Genomic DNA, 23,261 nt, shown 5'->3' with positions numbered 1-23,261 from the left:
AATCCTGCCTCGGGCATGGACGTGTGTGATGTCCTTCGATTAGTTAGGTTTATGTAGTTCTAAAGTTCTAGGGGACTGGTGAACTCATATGTTAAGTCCCATAGTTGGCTAAAATCAAATGGCTCTGAGCACTATGGGACTTAACATCTATGGTCATCAGTCCCCTAGAACTTAGAACTACTTAAACCTAACTAACCTAAGGACATCACACAACACCCAGTCATCACGAGGCAGAGAAAATCCCTGACCCCGCCGGGAATCGAACCCGGGAACCCGGGCGCGGGAAGCGAGAACGCTACCGCACGACCACGAGCTGCGGACAGTCCCATAGTGCTCAGAGCCATTTGAACCATTTTTTAATTGGCACTGTAGTTTAATTTACATATTACAAACTTGTCGACAGTGATTGCTTTATATTGTTACCAAAGCTCGTCTGAAAATCAGCTGTTCATATACCCCTGCATCAAAAGACGTAATCTACTAAGTGAAACAGTACGTGTTAATAATCCACTAATTCAACAGCCAGTTTGCATTTACAGTTAGTTTGTCTAACACGTACGAACGCATTTCCGTAAAGTTTAAACCATTCAGATGCGCCAGTGTGGCCCCGCCAGAAGTCGCATTGTTAGGTTTCCGGTCTCCACCGCTAAGTGAAATGTAAATCAGGTTCTAGCGACCATTAGGTAGCGATGTTTTACTGCGCAGCATAAGTGACGCAGGCAGCGATAAATAACTAAAAGACTCTTATTATTAAATTAAGATCGAAATTCAAACCTTTTGTTTTGTAATCTGACACGTACCCAATCTGCCTCCGAGCCGTACTATGGATAGGTTCTGAAATCAGAGGCTGCTCTGCCTCACATGAGATGATCTGAAGCTCCCAAGTAATGGGTGCATGTAATCGAACGATATTGTTGCCAAACAAAAGTCATTCTTTTGTTTGGTCTGACTTTATTCACATCATTACTGAAAATGGATATCTATGAAATGCTTTAACACGCTGTAGCAAAACATGGACTGGTGGTTAAGTGAAAAGGTATTTGACTTTATAATCGAGTGCGGTCATGTTCGGGGTTAAAATATAGTCATATCTGATCTTATTATTTTCAGTTTTAGACTGAAACAATCTACGAACCCTTGTAGAAAAACTGTAGATACTGAGAGACGAACATTTTTTATTTGTAGCAGTTTGGCGTTGTCCAAGAAAGATGACGTTGGCCGAGTAATACGTCATTATAGAGCTACCACTCACAGAACAATGAGCTTTGCATCATAACTGACACTGATCGCATGAAACTGTGAAAGTCATCTCAAATCTTCATGGCAATGGCTAATGCACTGTTGTCTGACGCCTCAGTACAACCTTTCATTGTCCTTTAAGTCACGGAATAATACTCTCGACGTATCTTCAAGTGGCATTTCTCATAGAGAATTTTATATTGCTACCCTGCATAGTTTTAAGTGGAAATACTGAATCGCTAATCGCATATATTAAAAAGGTTGTTAATTCCTAATTAAAATAAAGAGGTTACCTCTATAGTCTACTTGTTAACCTTGCTAGCTGCCGAAGTACAAGTTACTAAGATAAGTAGCGAAATTGACTAGCAAGTCTCCGAAACAGCGTCAAATCGAAATAATTGCACACAAGCTGGGAGTCATGTGACAATATTTTTATCGTATGCGTCTATGTATATGCAGACTTTCTTTTGCTGACGCTGCTGCCACGAAGGTTCAGACAGACAACAAAGAGCACACTTTGAACCTGACCCATTTTCTGAATGCTTTCGGAGATAATTTATTTTAACGTGTGCTACGAATTTTGTCTAAATTAAAGTTCCTAACTCTGTATTTCAGCAACTCTCATTATTCGTCCATGTAACGAGTACAAATGGCAAGTATCAACAATTACGAAGAATTAAAGAAACAGTTAAAATTGTATTTCACAAAACTCTTCATAATAGGGTGTGTACAAAAGTTTTTCATCGTCCTCTTACCACCACCTTCTGGAATACAATTCAAAGCACTGATTCAGAATTTGACTACAGAAATGTCACTAACATGGCACACATTTTGAAATTATTAACGTATACCTTATGTATGGACTGAAATTTCGGATTGATGTGAACGCATCCGGCAGTTTGTAAACTTACATTCCTACAGCCGGAGACTGACTAACCGCCTTCAAATGTGATACGAATGGACACAGAAGAATGCTAACTGTGCAACAAAGCCAGACCAAGCGAATTATGTGCATGGAAAAAAAACAACGAAGCAGTGAAGAACAGCTTCAGGTACAGTGTGAGCAGGGAATTACTTTTTTCATTTCTTATGGAATCCTTCTGTGAGAATAATTGGTACTCTAGACGGTTACACATTAATTTCAGTTTCTCATTTGTCCTCAGTACGCAAATTATATCACTTTTCCCTCCAAAACACAGCACGTCACAGTGCTTCCGTCACTGCTAAATAACATAGCAGCTTCGCCAGGTTATGAAACATTTCAACCGAAAAACACATATTGCATTACAAAAACAAACATCTAATTATACTTTTACAGGTAGCAACTATGAAGTCACATATTTTCACTTGGCTTATTCGAATGAGAACAGAGAAAAGAGTTGGCATTTCGTACTTCCAGGAGTTTCAGAACACATCGAAGTCATATGTAACGAGTTCTCGTGTCGTCTGCTACAGATACTATCATCAGCTGACGATCGGCAAGATGTCGCTCGTGTATTGCTCAGCTGCTTGCCTCTGAGTGGCTACCTACGTCACGTGTGGGAAGAAGGCGCTGGTTTTGAAACCGCAGTTCGATGCGACCCGCTGACAGCGAATACACCGCCACGTCCACGGTGGTAGCAATAAGAACGTTTTGTCGTTATTCGTGGTGGTGCAGTCATCTTATTTGCCCACAGCAGCAGCACTGTATATTCTCTATAAATGCGGTTATGACGCAATAGAACTGTGGAATTATTTTAAGAAATTACTTTAACAATTAGTTCTTTTCTCTTACTCTGTCTTTTGGTGTGTGTGTGTGTGTGTGTGTGTGTGTGTGTGTGTGTGTGTGTGTGTGTGTACAGATGCATCTTTTATGTCTCTGGATAATTGTACAATAACGAAGCATTTTCCGAAATTGGAAAAAAAGAGAAGTTCTACTGATGTTCCTTTGAAGTCATTATACTGTGAACAACAATCACTTAACAACGACCAGAAACAGATGAACGAACACAGAGTTCGGTAACGATGTATTAAAATCGAAGTATGAAAACGATGCTTTCTGCGACAATGGAACTGATTGCAAAATTAATCTACCTCTGAGCAACGCTGCTAAGACAGCCGTTGGTGTACAGGGCAGTCATATTTACAAATATTGATTTGGCTAGCTGGTGAAAGCGCAGGCGACATTACCTTGGCGACTGATCAGCGTCGGCGTTAGCGCACTCGGATTCGCTCGCAGCCGATAGTCGACTGGTGCCGCGACGCACCTGTTGCGGCTAGCAGCTGCGTCCCGCGCTGGCAGCGCCGCGCGCGGCAGCCGGCGCCAACCTGGCCGCTAGCTGGAGGGAGGTCTGCATCGCTTACATTCCACTGCTAGGAGCGAGTGCCCTCGCTGACGACACGCTGGAGCAGCGTTCCCGAGCGTGTGCCAAATAAACCCTCTGTGTGGATCTCACCATTTGATCGAATCTGTTTCGCACACGGATAGTCTCTAGTGCTTCAAACATAAGTTTTCCGATGGCGCTCGGTTGGGACTGTATGAATGTTTATTGTTTACTGCAGCAGCCAAAGTTTCTTCTGCCCACCGTGCATTATGTGGTCTTTCGTCAACGTTGTGCAATTGGACGTCACTTGCGTGTAATGCTGGCCTCTTCGTCAGTAAGACACGCTGCAGCTTGTCAAAGAAAAAAAGATATCGTAATGGGAAAGTGTATAAAAACCATTCCTCATTGACTGCGAAGAATTACACTGTCAGTTTCTTCCGCGACCTGATAAATTGCGGTTTCAAAAATGGTTCAAATTGTTCTGACAAGGGAACCTCCCCATCGCACCCCCCTCAGATTTAGATATAAGTTGGCACACTGGATAGGCCTTGAAAAACTGAACACAGATCAATCGAGAAAACAGGAAGAAGTTGTGTGGAACTATGAAAAAATAAGCAAAATATACAAACTGAGTTGTCCGTGCGCAAGGTAGGCAACATTAAGGTTAATCTGAGCTGAGGAGCGCCGTGGACCCGTGGTTAGCGTGAGCAGCTGCGGTACGAGAGGTCCTTGGTTCAAGCCTTCCCTCGAGTGAAAAGTTTAATTTCTTTCTTTTCGCAAAGTTATGATCTGTCCGTTCGTTCTTTGACGTCTCTGTTCACTGTAATAAGTTTAGTGTCTGTGTTTTGCGACCGCACCGGAAAACCGTGCGATTGGTAAATGAAAGGACGTGCCTCTCCAATGGGAACCGAAAACGTTTGATCGCAAGGTCATAGGTCAACCGATTCCTCCACAGGAAAACACGTCTGATATATTCTATACGACACAGGTGACGCCATGTGCGTCACATGACAGGAATATGTTGTCGACCCACCTAACTTGTACACTTGGCGAATGGGTAAAAAGATTCTTCTACCTTGCCCGATTTAAGTTTTCTTGTGGATGTGATAATCACTCCCAAAAAAGTGATGAAAAAATAAGAGTTTGTTGCATAAACTGAAAATATTAAACATTTCACTCGAGGGAAGACTTGAACCAATGACCTCTCGTCCCGCAGCTTCGCACGCTAACCACGGGACCACGGCGGTCCTGGGCTCATATTAACCTTGATGTTGCCTATCTTGCACATGGACTACTCAGTTTGTATATTTTGCTTATTTTTTCGTAGTTCCACACAACTTCCTGTTTTCTCGATTGATCTGTGTTCAGTTTTTCAAGGCCTATCCACTGTGCCAACTTATAACTAAATCTGAGGGGGGTGCGATGGGGAGGTTCCCTTGTGAGCACTATGGGACTTAACTACTGAGGTCATCAGTCCCCTAGAACTTAGAACTACTTAAACCTAACTAACCTAAGGACAGCACACACATCCATGCCAGAGGCAGGATTCGAACCTGCGATTGTAGCGGTCACGCGGTTCCAGACTCTAGCTCCTAGAACCGCTCGGCCACACCGGCCGCCAAGTTGCGGTTTCTTTCGACGCAAATATCCATCCCATTCCATCGGACGCCTTTGACTCTTAGGGTGAAACTGAAAGAGGCAGACTGCATCAGAAGCGGTTTTTTCCGTTTTTGTTTTTTGGTGTGTTGCATGGGCTCTCATATGAGGCTAAGAAAACTCTTTAATCTGCTCAATGCTACAATGTATAAAATGCTGCAGTTTGCAAAACATAGTGGATAATGCTCGGTAATTTGTAGCTTTTTAATGGAACCCTTTTTCATAGTGTGAAATATTCTTCAAAAACTGAAATTCCCGCTGTAATATTTCTTCATTTAAAATACAACAAAGAACAAATAGTATAGCTGATAATAAAAACAGCAATTGAAATTAAGTGTTAACCGTTGAATGCTACCCAAGTTTTGGAGAACTTTGCGATGGGAGACTATATTACACCAAGACATCTAGTTTCAATATTTACAGCTTATTAGCATACAAAAAACACTACAATTGTACTATGTGAACACTGCTGTAAAGTGCGTTGAATGCTACTAAGCTAAAATGGTTTAATCAACAACCGCTACATTACAGTCGTATAAATGGATAATGATATCTATTACCGCCCACAAAAAGTAATGTGAAGATTTTACTTGCTTTTAGAAAACTTATCTGTGGCTGAGTCTTTAATGTTTATCTCGGTTGTTTTCGATCTGCGAGATATTAATACATACAGACTTCAAAGATGCTCTTCTGTAATAAGGAATAAGTAGGTAATGTTAAGAGCTACTTTGTAGTAATAAAGCCGGTCGGACACAGGAATATTTACATGATGATATTTTTTTTTTTTTTTTTGTAGAAGTTCTAGGCATTTGCATGTCAATTTTCTCAAATTCAAGTGCAAATATCAGTAAATTTATCTTTCGATTCGATTTTGGGCTTCCGAAAAGTTTTCAAACATTCCTTTCTTAGACACTGGCGTACAGGTTCACAGATGGTAATTTATTAACAACTGGCTAGAGGTGTGAGCAGTTCCTTTATATGATTTTGAGGCTCACAGTAAATATTACAGACAATGTCGCAGCTTCTAACTGGAAGGCTTGTGAGCGTGTTTCTGGATTCCCCTTATGATCAATAGGAATACTGCTAGGTGCTTCCTTGATGGCTATGAAATGATGGGAAAATTATCATACAGACTTACATTTTTCAGATTATCTTATTTCAAACAGATCCGGAATGTCTGCAACTTTCTTCCTTCCAAAAGAGCTCTCCCTAAGAAATTTGATCGCTTACTGTACCGTTCCTAGTGTGTTTCTGTCTTAACGCACATCCTTGAGATCAATGGCCACTAGTTTTAATCGCTGTGTAGCACACTGAAAATACATGGCTTTTCGAAATTTGTCTCTCATCCATTGTTGAACACTATCAACTGTCCCATCAGCCATGGAGCATTTGTCAAAACTCTTCGCCACTAATCTTAGTATTTTCTTATCACAATTCTTCTGTGAATTCCAGAATAGGTATCTGTAGTATAACAGTTCATCAAACACAGTAAAACTAATGAATTCTTCTTTCGTCGTACAGCCAACACCAGAATTTTATTTAAGGTATCTTATGCTAAGGGAGAAATGTCAGCAGCCTCATCAGCTAATAATGACGACACTTCCTCACTTCATTGGCCTCTTTTTACAGTTTCTTCTTGGATTACAGACCCAAAAACCGTTTATGACATTGTTTTATACTGTGTGAGAAGCATGTTTAGATTTTCATGAGCGTGTTTTTATGTGGTATGCAAGAATTTTTATCTCCCGTATCGATGCACAAAAATAGTTCTTCAAAATTCCAACCTTACGAGTGTTTTTCACGAAGTAAAATGTCATGCACGTCACATAATATTACCATTTTCAAAGTAGACTTTACCAAGTCTACATGGATCTGGCCTATTTTAGTCTTATAATCTCATTAAAAATTGAAAACAGTCCTCTTCCTGTTCCTCTATTGCCCTTCCCCCACCCGTTGCCACAAACTTTAGCGGACCCCATGCTATGTTGCGACCACAAAAATTTATCGTCTTTATCTTCCTGTTTGTTCAGTTGTCTTCATTTTACATCTCATTTATTTTTCGTTTTGCATGAGTGCTGAACTCCATTAATCGTTTGTTTAGCATGACCTTGTGCCTAACCAGACGGGAGCGATTCTGCTGTGGTCCTTCCAGTCTGCTTCAACGTGCTTTTATCTGATGATATCTCTGTAGGCGGGCTGTACCCATGTTTTCTAGTTGTCCTGTTTTTAATTGTCTAGTTTCGTAAATATGTTTATTTATGGTATTTTATATGCTCATTATGAATTTCGTGTGTACTTCAGCATAAATTATATGTCTGCTATTATGAACTAAGGGATGCTCTTAGTATTCGTGTAAGACTTTTGTTTTGAAGTGCATAGAACATTTTCACGTTTCGTTTACACGTGGTTCCGCAACATCATAATCCATGTAACATACACTATAAAGTCACATTAATGTCACCACTCGTCAAAGGCTTGAATAACAACCTTTTGCAACGTGGGCACCTGCGAGACGTGCAGGAAGAAAGCTAGTGAGGTTCTGGAGTATACCGGCAGGGATGTGGAACCATGTCGACTCTAGAGCCTTGGCTAGCTGTGCTAAGTTTCTCGGTTCAGGATCCATGCCGCGAACATCCCGATCGGGATGGTCCCAAGGATTCTCGATTGGCTTTAATTCAGGGAGTTTGGTGGGCAGGGAATACGGCAAATTCACCCTAGTAATCATCAAGGGACGCACTTACACTGCGAGCTGTGTGACACGTTGGTAGATGCCATCGTGGCGAGGGAAAACAAACTGCATGTAGAGGTGGACATGGTCCCAGAGGATAGATGCGTACTTATGTTGATCTATTATGCCTTCCAAAATGACGATATCACCAAGGGAATGCCACGAAAACATTCTCCAGACCATACACTCCCCTCTCCCGGCTGGAAGTTTCTGACGATTGTTGCAGAGTGTTTCCTATCTGACAGCCATCTATCCGATGCAGCATAAAACGTGTTTCATCTGCAAAGGTCACCTGTCGTAACTCAGTGGACGCCTAGTTACGGAAACGGCATGCAAATTGCAGCCTTCGTCGCCGATAAACAGCAGTCAGAAATGGTTCAAATGGCTCCGAGCACTATAGGACTTAACATCTGAGGTCATCAGTCCCCTAAAACTTAGAACCACTTAAACCTAACTAACCTAAGGACATCACACACATCCATGCCTGAGGCAGGATTCGAACCTGCGACCGTAGCGGTAGCGCGGTTCCAGACTGAAGCGCCTAGAACCGCTCGGTCACAGAGGCCAGCAAACAGCAGTCAGCTTGGGTGCTTGAACCACGTGCCTGCTGAGGAGAACCAGGTAGGCACCTGCCGCCTATGAGTGGTGATTGCACGTTGACGTCGGACATAGGTGATGGTCCCATTAAAGTGACTGTGTAGTTGGTAGTGCTATCGATTTGTAAGCGTTCTACACCTACAGCTACATGTCTATCCTGCAATACACAGTTAAGTACCAGGCAGAGGGTTCATTGTACCACCTACAGACTGTTTCTCTACCTTTCCACTCTCTAACAACGTGCGGGAAAAACGAATACTGAGTCTTTCTTCATCTGTGCCTCAATGGTGCTCTTTACATACCATAGTTTTACTTGTTTGAAGAAGCCGAAAAGGCTTGACTGCACAATAAAATGTAATGGCGTGACATGAGTAAAGCAACACGTTTTCATTCAGGTCTGAATAGGGCCATTACCGACCGAAATTAATAATCTGATTACAAACAAACATTGTGATCCAAGGCTAGAATTGCAATAAAGATCGTACTTAAACCTTTCGGAGCGACATCTAATAATATCTTATTTTATTACGTTTATCATTTCTCATTATGTAGGTGTGTGTCACCAAAATAGCTTCACATTCGGGAGAGAGAGCTGGCGACTCAAATTCCGAGAAAAGATCTCGCAGCAACGAAAAACGGCCTTGTTTTAACGATGGCCACTCCGACTCACGTATCACATCCGTGATGCTCTCTCCCCGGTTTCGCGATAATACAAAATGAGTTGCCCTTCTCTGAATTTTTTCGATGTTCTACGTCAATCCTATGTGGTAAGGATCCTATACCACGCAGCAGTATATCAGAAGAGGAAGGATAAGCGTAGTGTAGGCCGTCTTTTTAGCAGACTTGTTGTATTTTCTGCGTGTTCTACCAAACAAAACGCAATCTTGAGTTCGCCTTCCTCACAATATTAATCTATATGATCGTTCCAATTTAATTTGTTCTTAGTGGTAATCCCCAGGCTTTTCGTTGAATTGACAACATTTAGATTTGTGTGATTTATCGTGTAACCGCAATTTAACGGATTCCTTTTAGTACTCATATGAATGACCTCGCAGTTTTCGTTATTTACAGCTGATTTAATTATTCACTGAAGGTGAGACGTATTAAATGATGCAAAATTATTTTTTGACTATGCTCACACGTGGTGACTCCGTGAAAACATCGTGGACAATCTAAACATCATTACACACGTTCTTCCTGAGTGGCGTCATCTAACGATGCCAAAAACCATAGCACTAAGCGAGAATTTACTTTTTTCGGTCGTTATCACTCAACTGGATATAACGTAAATCTTTCTGCCATATCTGTATGCTTCACGTCTTTTCTCGTGACGATGCACGTCACATTTTGGATGAATTTATAAATTACTAGCACTTGTCACCCTTTGTAGCTCTGCACTTATTCTGTCGATCCCTCTGCAGCCATCGAAACATATTACTTTGATTGATTGTTTTTTCTCTACAGACCGACAGAAAATTTCTGTGAATCGATGTCACTGAACTGCGTTCGTAAAGCAATTTGACTACTGCACAGAAACGTAGCGGGGGTCCAGTTGCTCGTCCATGATGATTTACCTGAAACAACAACAAACAAAGATTCCATGTAGGTTATATGGTAAAGGAACATTGTTTAACACTAAAAAAAAGTTTCCTTATTTCACGATTTCACCTCCTGCTTATTCTCGAACGTGTATGAGCTTAGATTCAAGGACACCGCAAACAAAAGAATAAGCCCGATGAATAACTTCTAAGTAGGCTGTTTAGGTTTTTATATTGGTAACGCCACCGCCACCTAGCGCTCTGTAGGAAAATCACTGGCTGTGCTGTGTAGAATCTGTGGCTGGTTTGCATTGTTGATGGAATTTGCTATTGTAGTGTTGGGCAGCTGGCTGTTAACAGCGTGTAGCGTTGCGCAGTTGGAGGTGAGCCGCCAGCAGTGGTGGATGTGGGGAGTGAGATGGCGGGGTTTTGAGAGCGGATGATCTGGACAGAGACAGTAAATTTGTAATATTGGATATCATGGACTGATATAGATATTATGACTTTTGAACACTATTGAGGCAAATACATTGTTTGTTCTGGATCAAAATCTTTCATTTGCTAACTATGCCTATCAGTAGTTAGTGCCTTCAGTAGTTTGAATCTTCTATTTAGCTGGCAGTATTGGCGCTCGCTGTATTGCAGTAGTGTGAGTAACGAAGATTTTTGTGAGGTATAGGTTTTTTGTGAAAGGTATAGGTTATTGTTAGTCAGGGCCATTCTTTTGTAGGGATTATTAAAAGTCAGATTGCGTTGCACTAAAAATATTGTGTATCAGTTTAGTGTTGATGAGAATAGGGAAAGAGCGAAATGTCTGAGTACGTTCAGTTCTGCTCAGCTGTTTGAAAATCAAATAATGTAAGAGGTTTATCAGCACAGTAATTCATAAACTTTTCTAAGGGGACGTTACATATGTCGACCCTTAGCCGAGGATACCTCACTGGAATCTTCTGATTTTTTCTTGTAGTTTGTGTAATTAGTGTAGCTTTTGTTTATTGCTAGCGCGTAATTGTAGAGAGAATATCCTTTGTAGTTGCAGTCTTTCATTGTTGTAGAGTAAAACAGTTGTGGCATGCATGTAGATTTGCACCAAATATTTCGCAGCTGCGCTTGCAAACAGCTAAATATTATTTTCAATGCTATATTAATGTATTTTCTTATTTTGCTCTTCAAATTGTGCTTTTCTGTGTTATCGTGTGAAATATTGTGACAATAATAGCTCCAAAGTAAACTGAGAAATGACAGTGAAGACGAAAGCAGTGCGTCAGCGCCACCGTGTAATGAATTAACTAATGTTCAAAGTAGTAATTTGGCAATTGTGCATAGGGAAATGGAGCGGGCTGCAAATAATGGTGTAGACAGTGAAACAATTAGTGAACAGGGAAGCATTATCGATGGATCGGTAGGCAACAGCTCGCCTCAGGAGTCCGAAATGACAGGACACAATTTCGCAAATACTGTAGATTCAGGTTTTGGGTCCTCACCGTTTTCTCAAATAAGTCAAGACACATTTTCTGGCTTTTCAAAATGCGAATATTGCCGGTTCAAATGCACTGCCGAATAGCACTGAGGAACATGTTTCAGACACCAGTGCATTGTTATTACAATTAATGCAACAAATGGGACAAAGGCTACAAAAGTTAGACACAACGCTTGAACAAAATCAGAAACAAATGGGACAAAATCTTCAAAAGTTAGACACAATGGAACAAAATCAGAGACAAACACAGTAAAAGCTTCAAAAGTTAGACACAATGGAACAAAATCTTCGGAAGTTAGACACCACGCTTGAACAAACACGTGAAGATTTAACTACTGAGTTACACAACATTGAATCGATATGTCAAAAAGTCTGTAATGACGTAAAAACACAAATTTGTGAGCATTTTCAACCTATTTTTTCGCGGCATGAAAATGCATTACAGAATCATGAAGCAGCCATAAAAGAACTGCAAACTATTGTTCATGAAAATCATGAGACCTTGCAAGCTAAAATTGACTCAGTTGCATCTACCGATTCGGTTACGCAACTTGCAAAAACTCAGGAAAACTTAAAGGACACAGTAGATACTCTGAAAATTAGTTCATAAAGACACATGGAGGAAATCAGTTCATTATCAGAGAAAGTAGTTGAACTTCGGGATCAGCTAAATAATTTATCTATGAAGGTAGATGATAATCTGAATGACACAAAACCGGTAGTCTTTAATGACACAGAAGAGTGCGAACAAATTAGGAAATTCAAACAAAATCAGAATCAAATTAATACGCAACACCAAAGAGAAATCCGGGAAGTACAAGATCAGCTGACACAGGTAATACAAGAATTAGGTATTTCAGAGGACACTCGCGCTCCAATATGGGAAGAGGGACATAGAAATACGTAACAGCCACAAAATAATAACCTGGGGTGCTTCGGAAATTATGAAAGAAATTGGCAAGGTACACCGAATTTTGAGATGGAACCGCCGAAACGAAGTAACAATGACCGATATGCGACTCACCGACATGATGATTTTGAGTATAAGCTGTTCATTACTACACGTAAATTCAAAACATTTAAGAATTCTGGCAACGACATTCATCCACAAGCGTGGCTTCATCAATTATCTCATTGTTTTCCTCCCAACTGGTCATTAGAGCACAGATTAGAATTTATGTGTGGCTATTTAGAGAATGAACCAGCTGTAAGAATGCGATCGGTCATTCACGATTGCCACAGTGAAGGAGAATTTTATCATGCCTTCCTCTCAGCATATTGGTCTCAAGCTACACAAGACCGAGTAAAACATAGCATCATAATGATGAAACATTTCGAACAATCTGAATTTTCCAGTCTTGTCAAATATTTCGAAGACATGTTACATAAGAATCAGTATCTTTCAAACCCATACAGCCCCTCAGAACTCATCCGCATTTGCTTAATCAAATTTCCTGAGCATTTACGACATATTATTTTGGCAGGACGTTGCAAAGACGACATTGAAGCTTTTCAGGGACTCTTACAAGAATTGGAAATTGATACTGACAATCGCGGAACACGGAAACAGGAGCACAGCAATTACAGGTCACATCCGTCACAATTCCGCGATGACAGAAATAATAACTGGACACGACAAGGCTATTCTTACAACGCAAATCGTGACCAAAACAGACACCACCCTTATGACAACCGTTGGCAAAGTAGTAATAATTACAGAGAAAGATCGCATTTCAATAGTAATGAATGTGACAGAGACAACCATAGAAACAGACAATATGGGAACCAAAACAGTTATTATCAAGGGAGACAGAATAACTTCAGACACAACGGTCCTCCATGCAGTGACGACTCAGGGAGAAGTTCTCCACCACGTGACCGACAAGAAATTAATTATAGAAATTACCAACATGACGACAGACGATATAATCATAACGACAGATCTGAATTTCATTAGAACTGGCGAGATTCAAACAGGGCTGGGCCTTCTCGGCATGGTGAATTTGTAGAAGTTAGGTCTCCTAATCCTAATAACGATGCGCGCCAACAAAGAGACAGACAATGACTCGCACCGCAGGCAGCCACGTGCGCCGGCTGGCTCAGAGAAAAATAACATAGGCTGTTAACAGCTAACTGCCCAACACTACAATAGCGAATTCCAACAACAATGCAAACCAGCCACAGACTGCACACAGCACAGCCAGTGATTTTCATACAGAGCGCTAGGTGGCGGTGGCGTTACCAATATAAGAACCTAAACAGCCTACTTACATAGCCCCCATGCTCCCCACAAAAAATTTTACAAATTGTTTTGGGCACTGGCCAAAACATATTTGTTAAAATTTTTTCACAATTACAATAACAAAGTAATCAAATGCACACACTTATTGATACAATGTTTGTCAAAAGCTAAAATTTTCTCACAGTCCGTAAAGACAGCCCTGATCATTCATCACAGTAAAATTTCAGTGTTTTTCTCAAAGTCTGAGCAGTAAAAGAAAATGCACACATAAGTAGTGGATTTCCATGCAGTCTTGAAGAAGTAGTGTTGTCCTTCCAACAGAAAGACAGTGCTGACTCTTGACATGCAGACAGGTAATGGGCCACAACAGAGCAAACCCACAGCAGAGTAAGTCGAAGTTTTGAAGAATATTGGTAGGTGGGTCATCACAGAGCAGACTTACTGTAGTCCTGGTAGAGATTATGGTATTGGTGGGCCATCAAAGGTGCAGACCCACTTCAGTCGGGGGACTGATGACCTTTGCTATTTAGTCCCCCTTAATCATCCCAACAACCACAACCACCACTTCAGTCCTTGTAGAGACGGCCAGCATCCATCTGTTGCGACTGTGCAGGTGCACAATCACCATCGAAGAGTCTTGTACTATATAGCAAGTCCATAAACCACCACTGGTGCACTCACAAAGTTATTGGAATTGTCCTTAGAACCAGCAATGCTGTTAACCAGTCCCTTGCTGAATTATCAACACACATGCAAACACTAACAGTCCCAACTTCTCACATATTGTGCGTATACTATGACCAACAGAAACGTGTGCACTGAAATGAATGCTTACTAGTTACTTAATTTGCTGAACTGGTGTCCATTACAATATTATAACATGAGAATACAATTACAGAGATACAGAAAACATTATTAAAAACATAATAATACAGATAACATTTGTAGTAATACAGGCTTTACAAAAGAATAGAAATAAACATATACATCAGTGTTACAGGAATTATGACAGAAGTAAATTTATAAAATAATGAGAACAGTTTTCAAAACATTAATTTCACATATGAGCATTGAAACAGAACAGAATAAATAATGTCTAAATATCTCTACAAAGTAAGTTACATATTATTAGAAAAATTCTACAACATAACGATTATTAGCTAAACACACAAAGACAGGAAAAACACAAAGCCACAAGGGTACACAAACACATACGGGGATAACACAAAAGGAAAGGACAGGGTTCGTTTTCAGTGGAACATTTGGTACTGCCATATTTTGCAAACAAAATTTTTTTTTCTTGGAGATCTCCCTTCGTTCATCATTATTCCCAAAAAGTCCTATCTATACCTGCTTTCTGTACTTTTTTCGTATAACTTCTCAATGCATTTCTTCCAGTTCATCGCAACTCATTCTCTTATATAGTCTACCCCCTCTTAAGCTAACTTAAATCTACTGAGCTCAGATGCATAAACTAAGGGACAAGGCAATGCAGCAACATATAACATATTAACACAAACAGCAATGACAAAAAATGCAAATTGGCAAAGCAAGCAGCAGTATATCTAAATTAGCAAAGCAAATGCAATATTAGAACTAATATAAGGCAATGTGCAGCAACAAGAAAAATAAATCAGTAGTAAAACTGGCTTAACAGAGAAATACCAAGTGAAATTTAGTAGCACTATGCCTGGAAAACAGCAGCAGCAAATGCAATAACTTATATCTAAACATGACAAAGCTCAAGCAGAAAAAATATTACAGTAAAAATGGCCATGTTTAATACCTATGTCACATCTTAACACTAGAGTGATGCATCACGATAACTTACTCTAGCAGACAAGTTACCAAGTCACTGACAAAAATTATGTATGCAATTCCTGTGAAGTGGAAATGTCTTTTTGTGCTCCCTCGTTTTTTTGGAAGTAGATCATAAAATTATTATTTACTGGATCTGTAGGCATAAAATATCTATATTTGTACATCTATTAAATTTTATTTCAACCAATGCTACAGTGCAGCTAGAAACTAGATATTAAACGAAATGAGCAAATATATACAAAGCAATGTGTGAAACGTCATTCACTAGGCAAATGGCGTCTCCAAAGGCAGTAAAAAATCTCTCAACTAGAAAGACCATAGATTTAAAAATGTTTCTCATCATTTCATTAGGCAATTTTGTAAATATCATAAATTAAGAGCTCCACAGTGTAATCATATGTTTTCAAGGTTGGACGTGTCGTATTTGCGATGCTTTCTACAAAGAAATGTCAATAGCGAGGATAATGGCCTCTTTTTCTCTCCACCTGTGCCTCTGAAAGGCACACACTAATGGCTTTTTTCCAGGCGACTGTTGCGCAGCTGGGTGCTTACAGTGACCTACCTTCCTTACCAAAATATTTATGACATCAGTTTCCGCTACAGTGACAGTTTGATACAAATAAAATTTCACAGGTCGAAATATTTGCGTTACAAATCTCTAGAAACAAAATCCTATATATATAACAGTGTCCAAAAAATTTTCACCGGCATTGTGATACATTCATGCATTTACACACATTTCATAGCTCTTAAAGTACGATTCTTGGTTTCCAACATCCTTTTTCACAAGTCAGAGTCCCTAACCAGTACTCATTATTCCTTACCTTATAACACATATACATCTTCGTCGACACTTCTTCAATATTTCATCATAATAAATAGTAGCATAATCAAATCCCTCATATAGCATCAGCTTATTGATCATAAACATACCTCAACAGCATAATACACATCGTCATCGTAATAATAGCACCATAACACCTCAGCCAAATCTCAAAAACGTTGTAGCTTTCTGCAATAATTTCACAACCTAAAAAAAATTCTCTGCTCATTTCAATAATGTCATCTACCTCAAACGTACTTTAAAATCATGATCCCACACCAAACACATCATTCAAAGCTCTCATAGTATCACAATGGTTCCGAAAAAATATGAACAGTTCACAAAGTACAGACAAAATACAATTTCATAAGTGTGAAGTTATCCAACTGTGTAATTACGTAAACATCTGTCACTGACGTAGGAAAAAAAAGTTTGTTTAGCTGTTAAATAATCAGATAGCTGTGTAATTCTGTGTTAGAGAAATATGGTACCGATGTGTAAAGTTGTATAAGCAAATACCATATTAGCTAGGGCTCCTAGCGCTCGTTACACGCTTAGCACACAAAGTAGGCGTGTACCCCTCTGAGGATTAATGTAATTATACCCTCAGGTGTTACAAATTACAGCAATCGAATGAAATGTATCACCGAAAACTTTCTTTGTATCTTTGTGATTCAAAAATCTTTAAAAATAAATGTTTTAAGTACAAAATTAATCACTCAAATGCGTGTCCTGTAGCGCTAAATGTGCGTCCCGCTGTAAGATAATTCTGTGGAAGTGTCGTAGTTATCGTTCTCTGTAAGCAAAGTTCTGCTGAAGTCAATGTACTCACCTCATCATAAACAAAAGTGAAATGCTTTGCCTACAGATATCTTAGTTATTACGCTTATTGCCGTGATAAAGATAGTACTGTGCTGTAACGTATTGTTGTGCTACGGAAAAGGCTGTCTCATTGTAGCTATACCACAAAGTTACTACTAATACATGTTTTACTTTTCAGAATAATACAGAAAAACTGTGCAGATATAAAACAGATACACCGCAAAAGCAACAATGTAAATTGTGTCACATATTAGTAGCGTCGTGATATAATCGTGTAGCTATCAAAGAAACCAAATGCTAAGTCATCTTTAATCTCACAGAAAGTACTTTAAATCCAGAATGTATTCTCAAGTAAACCAAAATGTTGCATTAAAATCTCGTCAGCAGTACTGGTATATGCTCTAAGTATTTGAGCCTTATAGTCGTTACGTAATCATACAACTAAGAAGCAAGAATGTACACACACAATAACACTGTGTCATCTGTTCACTATAACAATGCAGTCGTAATTACTGTCTAAATATGTTCCCTACGTTCTAGACTAGATAGTTAACTTTAAAACATAACTGCACGTTAACAGTTTCTAAGTGTAACAAAGAGTACTAGTAAGGTGAAGTGAAAAATTTTATAGCAAAGACTAAGTTAAAAAAACAGATTATCTCTCAATAAACGGTTTTACATGTGAAATGTGGTGGAATCCTTTACTCTTCATAGTACTCAGAGTTTCAACTTGAACGCAATTATCATGCGGTATACGTCGGTAAAGAATACGCAGTTGGAGGTGAGCCGCCAGCAGTGGTGGATGTGGGGAGTGAGATGGCGGAGTTTTGAGAGCGGATGATCTGGACAGAGACAGTAAATTTGTAATATTGGATATCATGGACTGATATAGACATTACGACTTTTGAACACTATTAAGGTAAATACATTGTTTGTTCTCTGTCAAAATCTTTCATTTGCTAACTATGCCTATCAGTAGTTAGTGCCTTCAGTAGTTTGAATCTTCTATTTAGCTGGCAGTATTGGCGTTCGCTGTATTGCAGTAGTGTGAGTAACGAAGATTTTTGTGAGGTAAGTGATTTGTGAAAGGTATAGGTTATTGTTAGTCAGGGCCATTCTTTTGTAGGGATTATTAAAAGTCAGATTGCGCTGCGCTAAAAGTATTGTGCCTCAGTTTACTGTTGATCAGAATAGGGAAAGAGCGAAATGTCTGAGTACGTTCAGTTCTGCTCAGCTGTTTGAAAATCAAATAATGTAAGAGGTTTATCAGCACAGTAATTCATAAACTTTTCTAAGGGTACGTTACAAACTTTAAAAGTAACGACTAAATTTTGTAGTGCACGTGTTCAGCTTTTACGAGACACATACCTGTAACAAAGTATCCGTTACAAATGCTAAGAAGGAACTGGTAGGTTCTTCTCCCTGTTTATGTCCTGTCCCAAATTTCTTGCCATTTTCTATCAATGCATGTCTTTATTACGTTTTTCAATGTGGTTCTGGCGCTCAGTATCAACTTTACCTTGTTTTATCCGCCATTTTTTAGTCAATATTGTGCACCTAGGTCCAGAGATAGTAAGGCCAGTATCACCAGCAGCGCCTCAGGCAGTGTTGTTCTACATATGCCCGTCAGTCGCAGGAATACACTTCTCTGTGCTCGCCGAAGAGCGTATGCGGTCTTTGTATTTCTGCCTCTATGAATCCATACGCTCGACCCGTAGCCCACAATAGCAATTAAGAGTGAATTGTGGTAAGTTCATATTGCAAATAGAGGTAGCTGAAACCTTCTTTGGGAAATGAATACTGTTTCTTTTTTTCAGCAAACTATTTCCACGTGTGCATAAAAGTTTCGGTTTTCGTCGTCGTTTCTTTCCTCTTCATAGGCTGATAATTAATCCTGATTGTGGGCTTTCTCCATCTTGTTAATAGTCCTTTTAGTAACATATGAACTGTTTTACGTGCTACTATCGTTAAATTATTTTCTTCGCATAAATTGATAAGTGTTTCAATAACTTCCCTACAGTTTATATGTGATTTAGCCCTTTTGACAGATACTATAATTATAAGTAGACAATACAGCCTCAGTGCATGTCATATTGTGAAGCTGATTCAGTAGTGCCTCTATGCCAGCAGCCCAGAAGTCTGGACGACCAAATCTGAGACCTCTGGACAGCCCTTGATGATGTTTTTCACAAATTTCATGCCAGGATATTCCAGTTTCACTTGCTTGTCTTGCAGTAATCGTGGAGGCTGTTACAAAGACAACTGGGATTACCCATTTGCTTCAATCTTATGAAAAAGGTGGGCCTTTCGTTAATGAACCTCATTAATGATGTAGCCATTAAACATAAACATTTTTTTGTTACCCTACCAAGTTGTGGGTATAGCCATGTTCTTGAATGCACCATTTGAGTGAGTTACCTGTGGGGTCATCCATGCCAGTACTAAAAGGAATCTGTTAAATTCATTTACACGATAAATCACACAAATACGAGGGGTACCTCCTCCCCCTCCCCCCCCCCCCCCCAAAAAAGAAACCAGAATAACGTTGCCGGTGTAGAACTGCCTGCCGCTAGGCGTGTATAGCGCAACTCAATGCCGCCTGTGTTGTCGACATGTCTAGTTCTGTTCATCTGCAGTGATTGTTTTTGCCACCGCTGTTTAGTTCTTCTTTCTCTCTTTATGACGGCAAGTTTAAGTGAGCATCCTGCAGCTGTGAAATTTTGTTTTCTACTCGGTAAAAACGCGGCTGAAACTGTTTTACTGTTGAAAACAGCTTACCAAGATGACGCTAGTAGTTAAACCCAAGTGTACGGGTGGTTTGCTTGATTTAAAAAGGGCGACATGTCAGCAGATAACAAACTTCGTTCTGGACATCCATCACCTGCCCGAATCGACAAAAATATTGAAAAAATGCAAGAGCTTTTGCCCACAGACGGTCGACAGACAACTGACCAACTGTCAGAGATTATTGGGTTATCTTGGAGCTCCATTGAGCGAATTTTAATGGAAGTGTTGGGAATGAAAAGGGTTGCTGTCAAATTTGTTCCTCGGGTTCTGACTGACAATCAAAAGGAACATCTAGCTGAAACATGTCGCGCTTTGAAACAACACCTTGAAACTGATCCATATTTTTTGTCAAAGCTCTTTATTGGTTATGAGTCATGCTGCTATGGTCATAGTCCATAAAAAAAAATGCAACAGTCAGGGCAGTGGAAGACATTATCGTCACCCTATCCAAAAAAATGTTGTCAAGTCAAATCAAACACCAAAACAATGCTGATTCGCTTTTTTGATGCCAAGGGCATAGTTCATTCAGAGCATGTTCCATCAGGTCAGCCTTTCAATGAAACTTTTTATTTAGAAGTTTTAAGAACATTGATCAACAGTGTTCAACAAAAAAGACCTGATTTAAGGCCGACAGGAAACTAGTTCTTCCACCACGACAACGCACCTACATACACACACACCCATCGCTGTTAGATAGTTTTTGGCTAAAAATGGCATGGTTATCCTGCCTCACGCACCTTACTCACCTGACTTGGCTCCATGCAACTTTTTCTTATTTCCACACATGGAAAGTGGCGTGAATGGACGCCAATTTGACAACAATGAAGAAGTCAAGAAAAAAACGAGGAGGATCTGTCAGCCACTTTTAAAGATGACTATAAAAATGTTCCGAACACTGGAAGCACCAGTGGAGCAAATGTTGTGTTGGAGAATATTCTGAAGGCGATACGTTGTTTTGTAAACAATTTGAAAATAAATAGCTGTTAAAAAACAATTCCGGTTTTTTTGGGTTCACCCTCGTACAAAGACTGTAAATTCAACTAAATACATGAGGATCACAAATACGAACAACTTTAGTTGGAAGGAGCATATAGATAATGTTGTGAGGAAGGTGAACTACATACTGCGTTTTAGTGGCAGAACAAGCATAAAATACAAGTCCGTCCGTCCGTCCGTCCATCCTCTTCTGGAGTACTGCTGTGTGGTATGGGATCCTTACCAAATACAATTGACAGAGCACATCGAAAAAGTTAAGAGAAGGGCAACTCATTTTGCATTATAGTGAAACAGGGGAGAGACTGTCATGGGTATGATGCCCGAGATGGGGTGGCAATCATTAAAACAAGGTTGTTTTTCGTTGCTGGGAGATAGTTCACGAAAGTTCAGTTATCAGCTTTCTCCCATGAATGCGAAAATATTTTATTGACACCCACCTACATAGTGAGATGTGATCAGAGCAATAAAATATATATCAGAGCTCGCACGGGAAGATGCAAACATTAGTTTCTCCTGCATGTTCTTAGAGGGTACGAAGGTAGAGAAATAGTCTTAAGGTGGTATGATGACTCCTCTTCCAGGTACTTAACGATGAATTACAGAGTAGTCATGTGATTGCTGATGTAGAACACTTACAAACTAATAGCACTACCAGCTACATGGCCCAGTAATATTAATGTGATCGTCTCCTATTATTGACGTCAATGTGCAATACCCAATCACAAACGGCAGGTGGCGGCAGTATCAGCTGTGGGTATACAAAGCGTTGTTGGGAGGGGGAGGGGGGATGCGGACATCAGTGCAGCAATTAGTAGAGGAACAACGTTCAACCCAGTCGGCTTTCCATTATTGCCAAATTTATCCAAGATGGTGACTCTTTTTGTCTGGTCCCCTACCTCCTCTTCCTGGGATGTAGATAAGGCAATATCCCGATTAAATCAATATGCAAATTAATTAAATTAATTAGGCGATATAATTGAATAATTATACAAATTTATCAAATTAATTAGGTAAAGTAATTACACAATTATACACATTAATTAAATTAATTATTAAAATTAATTTATTTTAAACTGGCAGGAAATTCAAAATATGGTGGGAATTTTAAAAAAGACAGGAAATTCAAATGGCGGGAATTTCTTTCAAATTTTGCATCCCTAGTTCACAATACCACTGCCAGAAGGCGCTGTCAGACTCTCCTCTCTCCCACTTCCTGCCCCCACCCCTCTTCCACTTCCCAACTTGTGAATTGGCAGGAAAGAGACTCTGTCCATGCTGATCAGCTGGTCTGGGCAGATGTAAGTCTTTACATTACTATACATGTGATGTGTTCAATGGACGAGATGTTGGTGTCAGACAAGGTGGAATTTAACAGCTATATTAGCTGTAATCATGCAGCTGAGGAATTCATCCATGGCTCCCTGCATGATGTTTGGAAAATGAAGATACTGAATGAACGCTTCATCAAGTAATGACGATGCAGTGGGATGTGCTGAAGTTACATTTCTCAACTCATGCTGATAGGTGCTTGTGCTGGAACAGTCGACCTATCATGAAAAGTTCACTCAATGTTCCAAAGCGCAAGAGGAGAGATGTTCATCCACTACGGTGTAGTTATCTGGTTCCGAATGTGTTCAGTTGAGGGGATGCTTATGATGAGCAGGGCGTATTTTAATAAGTGTACTACATGTAAGCACACAGCTGAGGACTGCGTCCATAGCTCCCTACATGAGGACTGGGAAGCAAAGGTAATGGATGGGCGTAAGAAGAATACTTCTCTGCAGATAATGGTGATGCATGATGATGAGTTGAAGATCGCAACTCATACAGCTCGCTACCTGTGCTGGATCTGTCTACCTTTTTCGAAATGCACCATCAATATATCTAAGAGACAAATGTGTGTTCTTCACTAACAATCCCAGATCGACTGAGCTAGTTCACAAAACTGTCACAGAGGGTGCTCGAAGTGGGATTTGCTCCCCAACCCCTTCCCCCAGGAACCAATAGGAATGCTGCGTTCCTCCCCCCTAAAAATTGGTTGGGACCAATAGAGATGCAGGATTGCTACAACAGGCCACGGGATCGTGACGATATGTGTGATATAAGGCAAATGTGGTAACCCACCAGTCTCAGTCAGTGGGGTAGTAGTCATGAAGCGTCAACAGCAGCAGCAACAGCCAATATCGTCCAACCCCTCCCAGCAGCAGAATGGTAAGAAGTGGAAGAGTA

General features: G+C 40.0%; 1 protein-coding gene across 1 annotated transcript in view; it reads right to left on the bottom strand.

The window, feature by feature from the left end:
• The window catches only part of LOC126470408 (pancreatic triacylglycerol lipase-like), a 472,913-nt gene extending 469,461 nt beyond the window's left edge, over positions 1-3,452 (bottom strand). The window contains exon 1 of the mRNA XM_050098258.1: positions 3,409-3,452. The gene's annotated coding sequence lies outside the window, so the exon portion shown is untranslated. The remainder of the gene's footprint in view (positions 1-3,408) is intronic.
• Between the last annotated feature and the right edge of the window lie 19,809 nt (positions 3,453-23,261).

This window comes from Schistocerca serialis, chromosome 3 (assembly GCF_023864345.2).
Source record: "Schistocerca serialis cubense isolate TAMUIC-IGC-003099 chromosome 3, iqSchSeri2.2, whole genome shotgun sequence".
Classification (NCBI taxonomy): domain Eukaryota; kingdom Metazoa; phylum Arthropoda; class Insecta; order Orthoptera; family Acrididae; genus Schistocerca; species Schistocerca serialis.
The sequence above is the reverse complement of the archived record's forward strand: the minus strand, read 5'-3'. Positions and strand labels throughout refer to the sequence as shown.